At 31.9% G+C, this 10,000-nt stretch overlaps 2 pseudogenes; both read left to right on the top strand.

Moving 5' to 3' along the window:
• The first annotated feature begins 2,060 nt into the window (after window positions 1-2,060).
• LOC128036915 (maturase K-like) lies at window positions 2,061-7,321 on the top strand (annotated as a pseudogene).
• A 1,534-nt stretch (window positions 7,322-8,855) lies between these two features.
• LOC128036914 (maturase K-like) overlaps window positions 8,856-10,000 on the top strand; it is a 1,655-nt pseudogene continuing 510 nt past the window's right edge.

Raw genomic sequence — 10,000 nt, 5'->3', positions numbered from 1 at the left:
ATAAATAAGATAAAGATAAGGCAGGAACGAAATGAAATAAGAATTCGGCCCATACCATCTATGTTAGCTTTTCTGTCTGAATGCATTCAAAACAATTCGCTTTCTAGATGATCCTTCTAGAAGAGTGATTAGAATAGAACAATTTTTCTAGTTACTTCGTTCTCTATTTCTATTTGAGAAAATCCTTAGGAAAAGCATTTTGTTTCCGCCGAGCTAAAACAAGATGTAAATGTCTCTAGTAAACCAAAGTTATCGTTTAATAGCTATTTTGCTTCAATCTATCCCATCAAAAAAAATTGAAGATTTAGTTACGATTAGAAATACACTTTTCTATCTTTATCCATGGATCTTTTCTCATACTTATTCAATTGGAAGTATTGATCCAATTGAAAAAAAAAATTTATGTTTCGTAATTTCATAATCCAATTTTTCAATTTTTAGTTAGAATATAATTTAAAAATTATATCTAATTTAATTGGCCCTTGGATCCAAATCACGAGAATGTATATTCTTCCTCAAATCTTTCGTTGAGAGGTAAAGGATTAAATCCTTTTAAGAAATAAAGTTTTTGCTCGGAATATGAATCAAACCGAGGGACCCCTTAACTCTTAGGGGGATTAATAGAACGAATCACACTTTTACCACTAAACTATACCCGCTACAATGCGATTATTGTATTTATTGTATATTTATTGTATATAAAGGACCCTTGTCGAACAGGGAATTGGGCGTAATCAAGATAGGATTACAAGATAGGAGCCTAAAAAATCCTGAAAATTAGGGCCTTGCCACCTTTTGTCAGAAGACTTGTGTTATAGGAGTTTTGATAGATAGGATTCGACAAAAGGACTTAGTCATAACATAAATAACATAAAAATGGATTGTGCAAAAATCCATAGTTTTTTTATTATTTATTCTAGTTATTCTAGTAAAATATAAAATAAATGGAAATAAAAGAAATAGGAAGAAAGAAAAGAATAGAAATAATATTTTGATTCTATATCATAGGAACGGAAATAGGACTTCTTCTGCTTCTGATTGTTGATTCAATGCAATAACAAGATTTTTTGTTACAACAAGCCAGATCGCAGAATCATAGAAAAATGAGTTATTTGAGTTGAAAATAAAATGAGCCCGGCTGGTACTGACCAGGCCGGTCCGTGGAAATTGAAATTTAAAAGTCCCTTTGCGCGAAATCAAAGCGATATTCTTTCTTTTTTTGTTATTTGAGATATTTCTTTAGAGCCCTTGTTTTATTTAAAATATAAATGATATAGAATATAAATGGAATGGAATTACTGATAAAAGTTCTATATCTCTATAGAAAAGTTGGATATATCTATATAATCAATCTATATAATAATAATAAAATTTAGAATCTATATATCTATGGATTAATAATACTCTATATAATTAATAATACTCTATATAGATAAATAATAATCTATATAACATAATCTATATAATAAAGTCAAAAGGGCTTTTTTCAAGCCTTTCTTTTGCGTGCTGTAACATAGTAATTATCTTTTCTCAATTAGGAGAGATGGCTGAGTGGACTAAAGCGTCGGATTGTTAATCCGTTGTGCGAGTTATTCGTACCGAGGGTTCGAATCTCTCTTCCGTTTCGGTTTTGGTAGTGGAATAGATCAAATCCTAATACCATTTCTAAAAATGAAGCAAGGAACTCTCCTTTTTATTCTTCGCGTCCAGGATTACGTCCCGGATCATTAGATAGAAACCGAAGATGAAGAGAGAAACAAAGAATATTACTACGGTGTAAACAAAGAGTTTAAGAGTAAGCATTACACAATCTCCAAGAGCATTTTTTGGAAAAAGAAGAGAATAGATTCCCCTGTTTTTATACCACATATCCTATTTTGTTTTGATTTTGACACCAAGAAATAAAGTGATTTCTAGAATTTCTAGAAATCGAAAAGAATTTTCAGAAATTCACTTGTAATAAGAGTTGAGTTTTCATTACAAAAAAATTTTTCATACCAACAATTATATATTGTGGCGGACTCTAATCTAAATAGGGTTCTTCGGCGAAAAGGGTCAGAATGAGGAAATGGGATGATCCAGATTTATCAGGGCTATCCAAGAATTTGAATCTTGAATTGAGGGTTCGTTCATAGTGTAAGACTTATCTGATCTTTCAATTGTTAGAATTTTTTTCTTGAATCACTCATGAATTTTTCTAGGACAGTATTAAGGATCTCATCGAAAACTTACAGCAGCTTGCCAAACAAAGGCTAAGAGCAAAAGAGAACAGGTATTACTGGCATAAAATCTACGATTGATTCAAAAAGCATAGGCCTCGCAATTTAAGGAATAAAAACTACTCGAAAAAAGGGCAGAATTAAAACAGATACAGATCAAATTAAAGATATTAAGCATAACAAAATTTTGTTCTTGGAGATAATTTTGATTGAGTTATTAATATGTTTTTGATATAAGGAAAAAATGAAGAAAGGAAAATAAGGCAGACTAAACAATACTTTGAACTCACCTAATCAAAAAGCCTTCAATTCTTACAAGAGAATAGAAGAAATCATACTTTCATACAATATCTTAATTGAATTCTATGTAATGATCAATAAATTCGATTTAATTCTCTATCCATACGTGCAAAAATCGTAGCAAGAATCTATTCCATAGCTATAGCTATTTGGAACTGGAATTGACGAACAAGGAATACCCATATTAGTGTTTAGTAGTTTCAAATAGAAATCAAAATGGGGCGTGGCCAAGTGGTAAGGCAACGGGTTTTGGTCCCGCTATGCGGAGGTTCGAATCCTTCCGTCCCAGAGCATACTCTATTTATATATCAGAATAACCATATCCGAATCTAAATTGCTCTTTTTTTGTTTTTAATAACCTTCTTTCTAACAGTCAAGTAGTGGAGAAAATGTGATTCTTGCTTTTGATTTTTAATGATTTCTTAAGATTGGCACTCGAACAACTGTGAGATTGCTGGATCTATTCTACCGAGTTATTTGATCTATCGGGTTATTTGAAGATGCACGGTAGATTCAAAAAAAAAGATTAGTTTATTTGTGTTATTTATAATATTCGTGATATTATTAGTATTTTCGTAATATTATTATTAATGATATTCTTTATTTTTTTTTTTTAACTTTTATTATACTTTTCTATTCTAATTAAACTTTTCGATTCTAATAAAAAAAAAAATAAAAATATTGCATTCAGACAATCATACAATATGGGGTAGTTTGAATTTTATTGAGGCTTTTTCTTCCTAAATTATTTATTTATTTCATAGCATATAGAAGGAAATTGATTTCATATAGAAAGTATAGATAGATTACTATGTATCGACTGAACTAATGACTATTCATGATTCCATAATTGAATCAATGCTCCAAACTAGAGGAATGTTATGGTAAAACTTCGTTTGAAACGATGTGGTAGAAAGCAACGTGCGACTTGAAGGACATGATCAGCTGTGGATGTCAAACCCACCACTTTCCGTTATGTAGAAATGAAGGTGCTTTTGCTCGACATCCTTTGTTCTATTAGAATCCGTCTTTTGTTGGGTTGTAATGTAAATAGTACAGGATGGAGCTGAAGAGAAACATCCATTTTCAGGGCAAGGATCTAGGGTTAGTTAATGGAAATCAATAAGTTGGAACAACTTCGTAAGTCTATTTGTGATATAGAAATCGAAGGATCCGATTCCAACTATTTTCAAATCAAAAAGAAAAGTTGTTGGAATTGGTAAAACTCTTTCGATCAAAAGTGTATCATGCGGGAATTAATCGTTCATATGATTCTTTGATAGAAAAAAAAAAGAGAGAAAAAAGGGCATGTTGCTGCCATTTTTGAAATGATTAAATATCGCCGAAGGAATGTCTAAACCCAATGATTCAAGGCAAAGATAAAAGATCCTAGAACAAGGAAATACCCTTTTCCATTTTCTCAACAACTAGATTAAAATGAAGAATCGTAATAGATTCTAAGCGAGACAAACAAAAAAGGGGTTAGAGACCACTCAATAAAGGAATGCCTAAGGATTATTTTTTGAGCATTTTGCGAGTTATTTGACTTGAGTTATGAGAGTACGAATGCTTTTTTCTTCTTTTTTTTGAAAAAAAAAGACGGGGTTAAATGTCTAATTGATTTGCTGGTTTATGGATCTTTTTGACATTCTAATTCCATACATTCTAATTCCATACATAGACATAACTTTTAATTAATCATTTTTTCTCGAGCCACGAGGAGAAAACTTCTTTATACGTTTCTAGGGGGGTATTATTTAACTACATCTATCCCAATGAGCCGTTTATCGAATCGTTGCAATTGATGTTCGATCCCGAAGAGAGGGAAGAGATCTTCGAAAAGTGGGTTTTTATGATCCGATAAATAATCAAACCTATTTAAATGTTCCCGCCATTCTCTATTTCCTTGAAAAAGGAGCTCAACCCACAGCAACTGTTCATGATATTTTAAAGAAGGCGGGTGTTTTTACAGAACTTAGTCTTAATCAAACAAAATTCAATTAATGAAATCCAAAAAGAGGTGTGGATGATTCATATCTAGCTTTGTATAAATTTTTTTTCTTTATTTCCTCCCCTTTTTGGTCTATTCAGACTTTTATTTTAAAAAATTGATTATTCGTATTTATTGCTTTGCTACTATAGAATATTCCTACTATAAAATCTAGAATACCGTATTCTATAACAACAAAACCCGATTTTATTGAGCTAATTTTATTGATAGAAAATAGAGAGAAAAAGATCAAGTGAATAAATGAAGTAATTGCATTTAAACATTTACAAAACAACCTAAAATAAGATAAAAAACAGATAAAATAACATATAACATATAAAAGAGAAAAAATATTATAATATTAATAAAAAAAAATGAATTCTTTTTTCATTGTATTTTTTGGAGTCTTTTTTATATTCTTTATTCTTTTCTCAACTCTCAACATTTATATTCAAAATTTACAATCATATTGACAACAGTGTATCGAACAAATATAATTCGATCATAGATAAATAGATCCATTTATCCTCGTTTGGCACTTCACTTGATTCAAATAATGCAAATAATGGGTTCTTTTCTTTGAATTTGTTGTGATACAATAATTTTTTTTATTGTAATTGTATTGAAACAAAAAAAATGGATAACAATGGAATGAATAAGACAGGAGGCGGTCCGCAAATTTTCACTTATTCTATTTCTATTTCTATGGTTTTATCTGAGAATTTCGTGTCTTTTTTTTTATTCCAATTTTTGCTAATTTCGTGTTTTGATTGCCTAGTGCAATTCCATTTTTTTATTCCGATTGGATCTACATATTCTAATTTTTTTCGGGTTGCTAACTCAACGGTAGAGTACTCGGCTTTTAAGTGACTAGCATCTTTTTACACATTTGTATGAAGAAAGGGATTCGTTCAGACCATCGGTAGAGTTTAGAAGACTACGACTGATCCTGAAAGGAGGATGGAAAAAGAGCATGTCAGCAATGAGAATTCTAAGAACTTTTTTTCCGGATCATTCCAAAAACCGTTTTTGAATTTTGTGCGGAACAAAAAAATGAATTGAATTCAAAGTTGTCGAGGAATAAATGGATAGAGCTCTCACGGCCCCAATTATAGGGAAACAAAAGCAACGAGCTTCGTTCTCAATTTGAATGATTACCTGATCTAATTAAACGTTAAAAAGAAATTAGCGCCTAATGGGGTAAAAGGTTTTCTCATGAGTAAATTATCGATTTTTTATGAGTCCTTATTATTAGGCATTCCCTTTATGGGTTAGCCATGAATGTAGAAGAAGCAGTATATTGATAAAGAAAAGATATTTTTTCCAAAATCAAAAGAGCGATTGGGTTGAAAAATAAAGGATTTCTAACCGTCTTCTTTATCCTATAACGAACATAAATAAATTAGATGGCAAAAGAAAGATAGGATAGAGAATCCGTTGATGAATCCGTTCTGTCTCCGAGGTATCTATTCTTTTTCTTACTATAATACCTTGTTTTGACTGTATCGCACTATGTATCATTTAATAACCGAATAGATCCCTATCTTTGGTTCAAATCGAATTTGAAATGGAGGAATTTCAAGTATATTTAGAACTAAATAGATCCCGCTGACACGATTTCCTATACCCACTTATTTTTTCGGGAGTATATTTATGCACTTGCTCATGAGCATGGTTTAAATAAATCGACGATTTTTTGAAAATCAGGTTATGGTAATAAATTCAGTTCACTAATTGTGAAACGTTTAATTCTTCGAATGGATCAACAGAATCGTTTGATTAGTTCTGCTAATGATTCCAACCAAAATCCGGTTTTTGGACACAACAATAATTTGTATTCTCAAATGATAGCGGCAGGATTTGCAAGTCATTGTCAGAAATTCCATTTTCCTACGATTAAGAGTCTTACTCATAAGGCAGAAGCCATGCAAACTCTAATTTTTCAATCAATTCATTCAATATTTCTTTTTAGAGGACAAATTTCACATTTAAATTATGTGTTAGAGGCACTAATACCTCATCCCATCCATCTAGAAATCTTAGTTCAAGCCCTTCGCTACTGGGTAAGATGCTTCTTTTGCATTTATTACGGTTCTCTCTCTACGAGTATTGTAATTTGAAGAGTTTTATTACTCCAAAGAAATCTATTTTGATTTTAATCCAAGATTATTCTTGTTCCTGTATAATTCTCACATATGTGAATACGAATCTATTTTCCTTTTCTCCGTAATCAATCTTCTCATTTACGATCAACATCTTCTGAGTCTTTTCTGAACGAATTTTTCTATGGAAAAATAAAGCATCTTGGCGAAGTCTTTTATGATTTTCAGAACAAATCTATGGTTGTTCAAAGACCCTTTCATACATTTTATTAGGTATCAAGGAAAGTCAATTCTGGCCCAAAGGATACGTCTCTTCTGATCAATAAGGAAATATTACTTTTGTCGATTTATGTAATATTATTTTTACCTGTGGTCTCAATCAGGAAGAGTCCGTATAAATCAATTATCTAAATATTCTCTCGACTTTCTGGGCCATCTTCAAGTGTGCGATTAAATCAGTGGTACGGAGTCAAATGCTAGAAATTCATTTCTAATAGATAATGCTGTGAAGACGTTGGATACAAGAATCCAATTATTTCTGATCATTGGATCATTGTCTAAGGCGAAATTTTGTAACACATTAGGGCACCCCATTATAAGCCGACGTGGGCCGATTCTGATTCTGATATTATTGACCGATTTGTGCGTATATCCAGAAATCTTCTCATTATCACAGTGGATCTTCAAAAAAAAAAGTTTGTATCGAATAAAATATATACTTCGGTTTTCGTGTTAAAACTTTGGCTCAAACACAAAAGTACTGTCCGTGCTTTTTGAAAAAATTAGGTTCGGAATTTTGGAAGAATTTTTACGGAAACGAAGAAGAAGAACATGTTTTTTTCTTTGATCTTCCAAGAGGTTTTTGCTATGAAAGGTCTATAGAGGACGAATTTGGTATTTGGATATTATTTGTATCAATGCTCAATAATCATTCATGATTGGTTATGAAATTATGTAAATTCAATTTAGTATTAAATGTTCAGGCAGTAAGAATGAGGGATTGGCTGAGTATTCCGCTTTTTTTAGAGTCCTGTTTAGGGAATAAATAGGGTTTTAGATGGATACATAGAGAAAGCCGTAAAATGAAAAAATGCAAGCACGGTTTGGGGAGGGATTTTATTCTTTAACTTTAAAATTAGTAAATTAGAATTATTTAATTTAAACAAGGAAATTATCTATCCATCCGACTAGTTCGGGTTCGAGTCCCGGCAACCCATTTTATTATCATATCGAAACGCTATTCCTAATAGAAGATAGGAATGATTTGGGATATATCATATGTATATCAATCCGTGTGTTCTTTTCTAACTTAAGAAAAAAAATGATAAATCTAGATACGATCCTAGATGGTATTTTCTATTTGATATTGGTTGACACGGGTATATAAGCTGCGTTATACTGTTGAATAAAGCCTTCAATTATCTAGTTCTAGATAATTTGTGCGCTTGGGAGTCCCTGATGATTAAATAAACCAAGATTTTACCATGACTGCAATTAGAGAGACGCGAAAGCGAAAGCCATGGGGTCGCTTCTGTAACTGGATAACCAGCACTGAAAACCGTCTTTACATCGGATGGTTGGTGTTTTGATGATCCTTACCTTATTGACCGCAACTTGTATTTATTATCGCCTTCATTGCTGCTCCTCCAGTAGATATTGATGGTATTCGTGAACCTGTTAAGACAGGAGGCGGTCCGCAAATTTTACTTATTCTATTTCTATTTCTATGGTTTTATCTGAGAATTTCGTGTCTTTTTTTTATTCCAATTTTTGCTAATTTCGTGTTTTGATTGCCTAGTGCAATTCCATTTTTTATTCCGATTGATCTACATATTCTAATTTTTTCGTTGCTAACTCAACGGTAGAGTACTCGGCTTTTAAGTGACTAGCATCTTTACACATTTGTATGAAGAAAGGGATTCGTTCAGACCATCGGTAGAGTTTGTAAGACCACGACTGATCCTGAAAGGAGGATGGAAAAAGAGCATGTCGTAGCAATGGAGAATTCTAAGAATCCTTTTTTCCGGATCATTCCAAAAACCGTTTTGAATTTTTGGTGCGGAACAAAAAAATGAATTGAATTCAAAGTTGGGTCGAGTGAATAAATGGATAGAGCTCTACGGCCCCAATTATAGGGAAACAAAAGTAACGAGCTTCTGTTCTCAATTTGAATGATTACCTGATCTAATTAAACGTTAAAAGAAATTAGTGCCTAATGGGGTAAAGGTTTTTCATGAGTAAATTATCGATTTTTTATGAGTCCTTATTATTAGGCATTCCCTTTATGGGTTAGCCATGAATGTGTAGAAGAAGCAGTATATTGATAAAGAAAAGATATTTTTTCCAAAATCAAAAGAGCGATTGGGTTGAAAAATAAAGGATTTCTAACCGTCTTCTTATCCTATAACGAACATAAATAAATTAGATGGCAAAAGAAAAGATAGGATAGAGAATCCGTTGATGAATCCGTTTGTCTCCGAGGTATCTATTCTTTCTTACTATAATACCTTGTTTTGACTGTATCGCACTATGTATCATTTAATAACCGAATAGATCCCTATCTTTGGTTCAAATCGAATTTGAAATGGAGGAATTTCAAGTATATTTAGAACTAAATAGATCCCGCCGACACGATTTCCTATACCCACTTATTTTCGGGAGTATATTTATGCACTTGCTCATGAGCATGGTTTAAATAAATCGATGATTTTTTTGAAAATCAGGGTTATGGTAATAAATTCAGTTCACTAATTGTGAAACGTTTAATTCTTCGAATGGATCAACAGAATCGTTTGATTAGTTCTGCTAATGATTCCAACCAAAATCCGGTTTTTGGACACAATAATTTGTATTCTCAAATGATAGCGGCAGGATTTGCAGTCATTGTGGAAATTCCATTTTCCTTACGATTAATATCTTACTCACAAGGCAGAAGCCGCAAAATCTCATAATTTTCAATCAATTCATTCAATATTTCCTTTTTAGAGGACAAATTTCACATTTAAATTATGTGTTAGAGGCACTAATACCTCATCCCATCCATCTAGAAATCTTAGTTCAAGCCCTTCGCTACTGGTAAAAGATGCTTCTTCTTTGCATTTATTACGGTTCTCTCTACGAGTATTGTAATTTGAAGAGTTTTATTACTCCAAAGAAATCTATTTCGATTTTTAATCCAAGATTATTCTTGTTCCTGTATAATTCTCACATGTGAATACGAATCTATTTTCCTTTTTCTCCGTAATCAATCTTCTCATTTACGATCAACATCTTCTGAGTCTTTCTTGAACGAATTTTTTCTATGGAAATAAAGTATCTTGCGAAGTCTTTATATGATTTTCAGAACAACCTATGGTTGTTCAAAGACCCTTTCATACATTTTATTAGGT

This window comes from Gossypium raimondii, unplaced genomic scaffold (genome assembly GCF_025698545.1).
Source record: "Gossypium raimondii isolate GPD5lz unplaced genomic scaffold, ASM2569854v1 Contig00083, whole genome shotgun sequence".
NCBI classification, from domain to species: domain Eukaryota; kingdom Viridiplantae; phylum Streptophyta; class Magnoliopsida; order Malvales; family Malvaceae; genus Gossypium; species Gossypium raimondii.
Note: the sequence above shows the minus strand (reverse complement) of the source record. Positions and strands in the feature narration are given on the sequence as shown.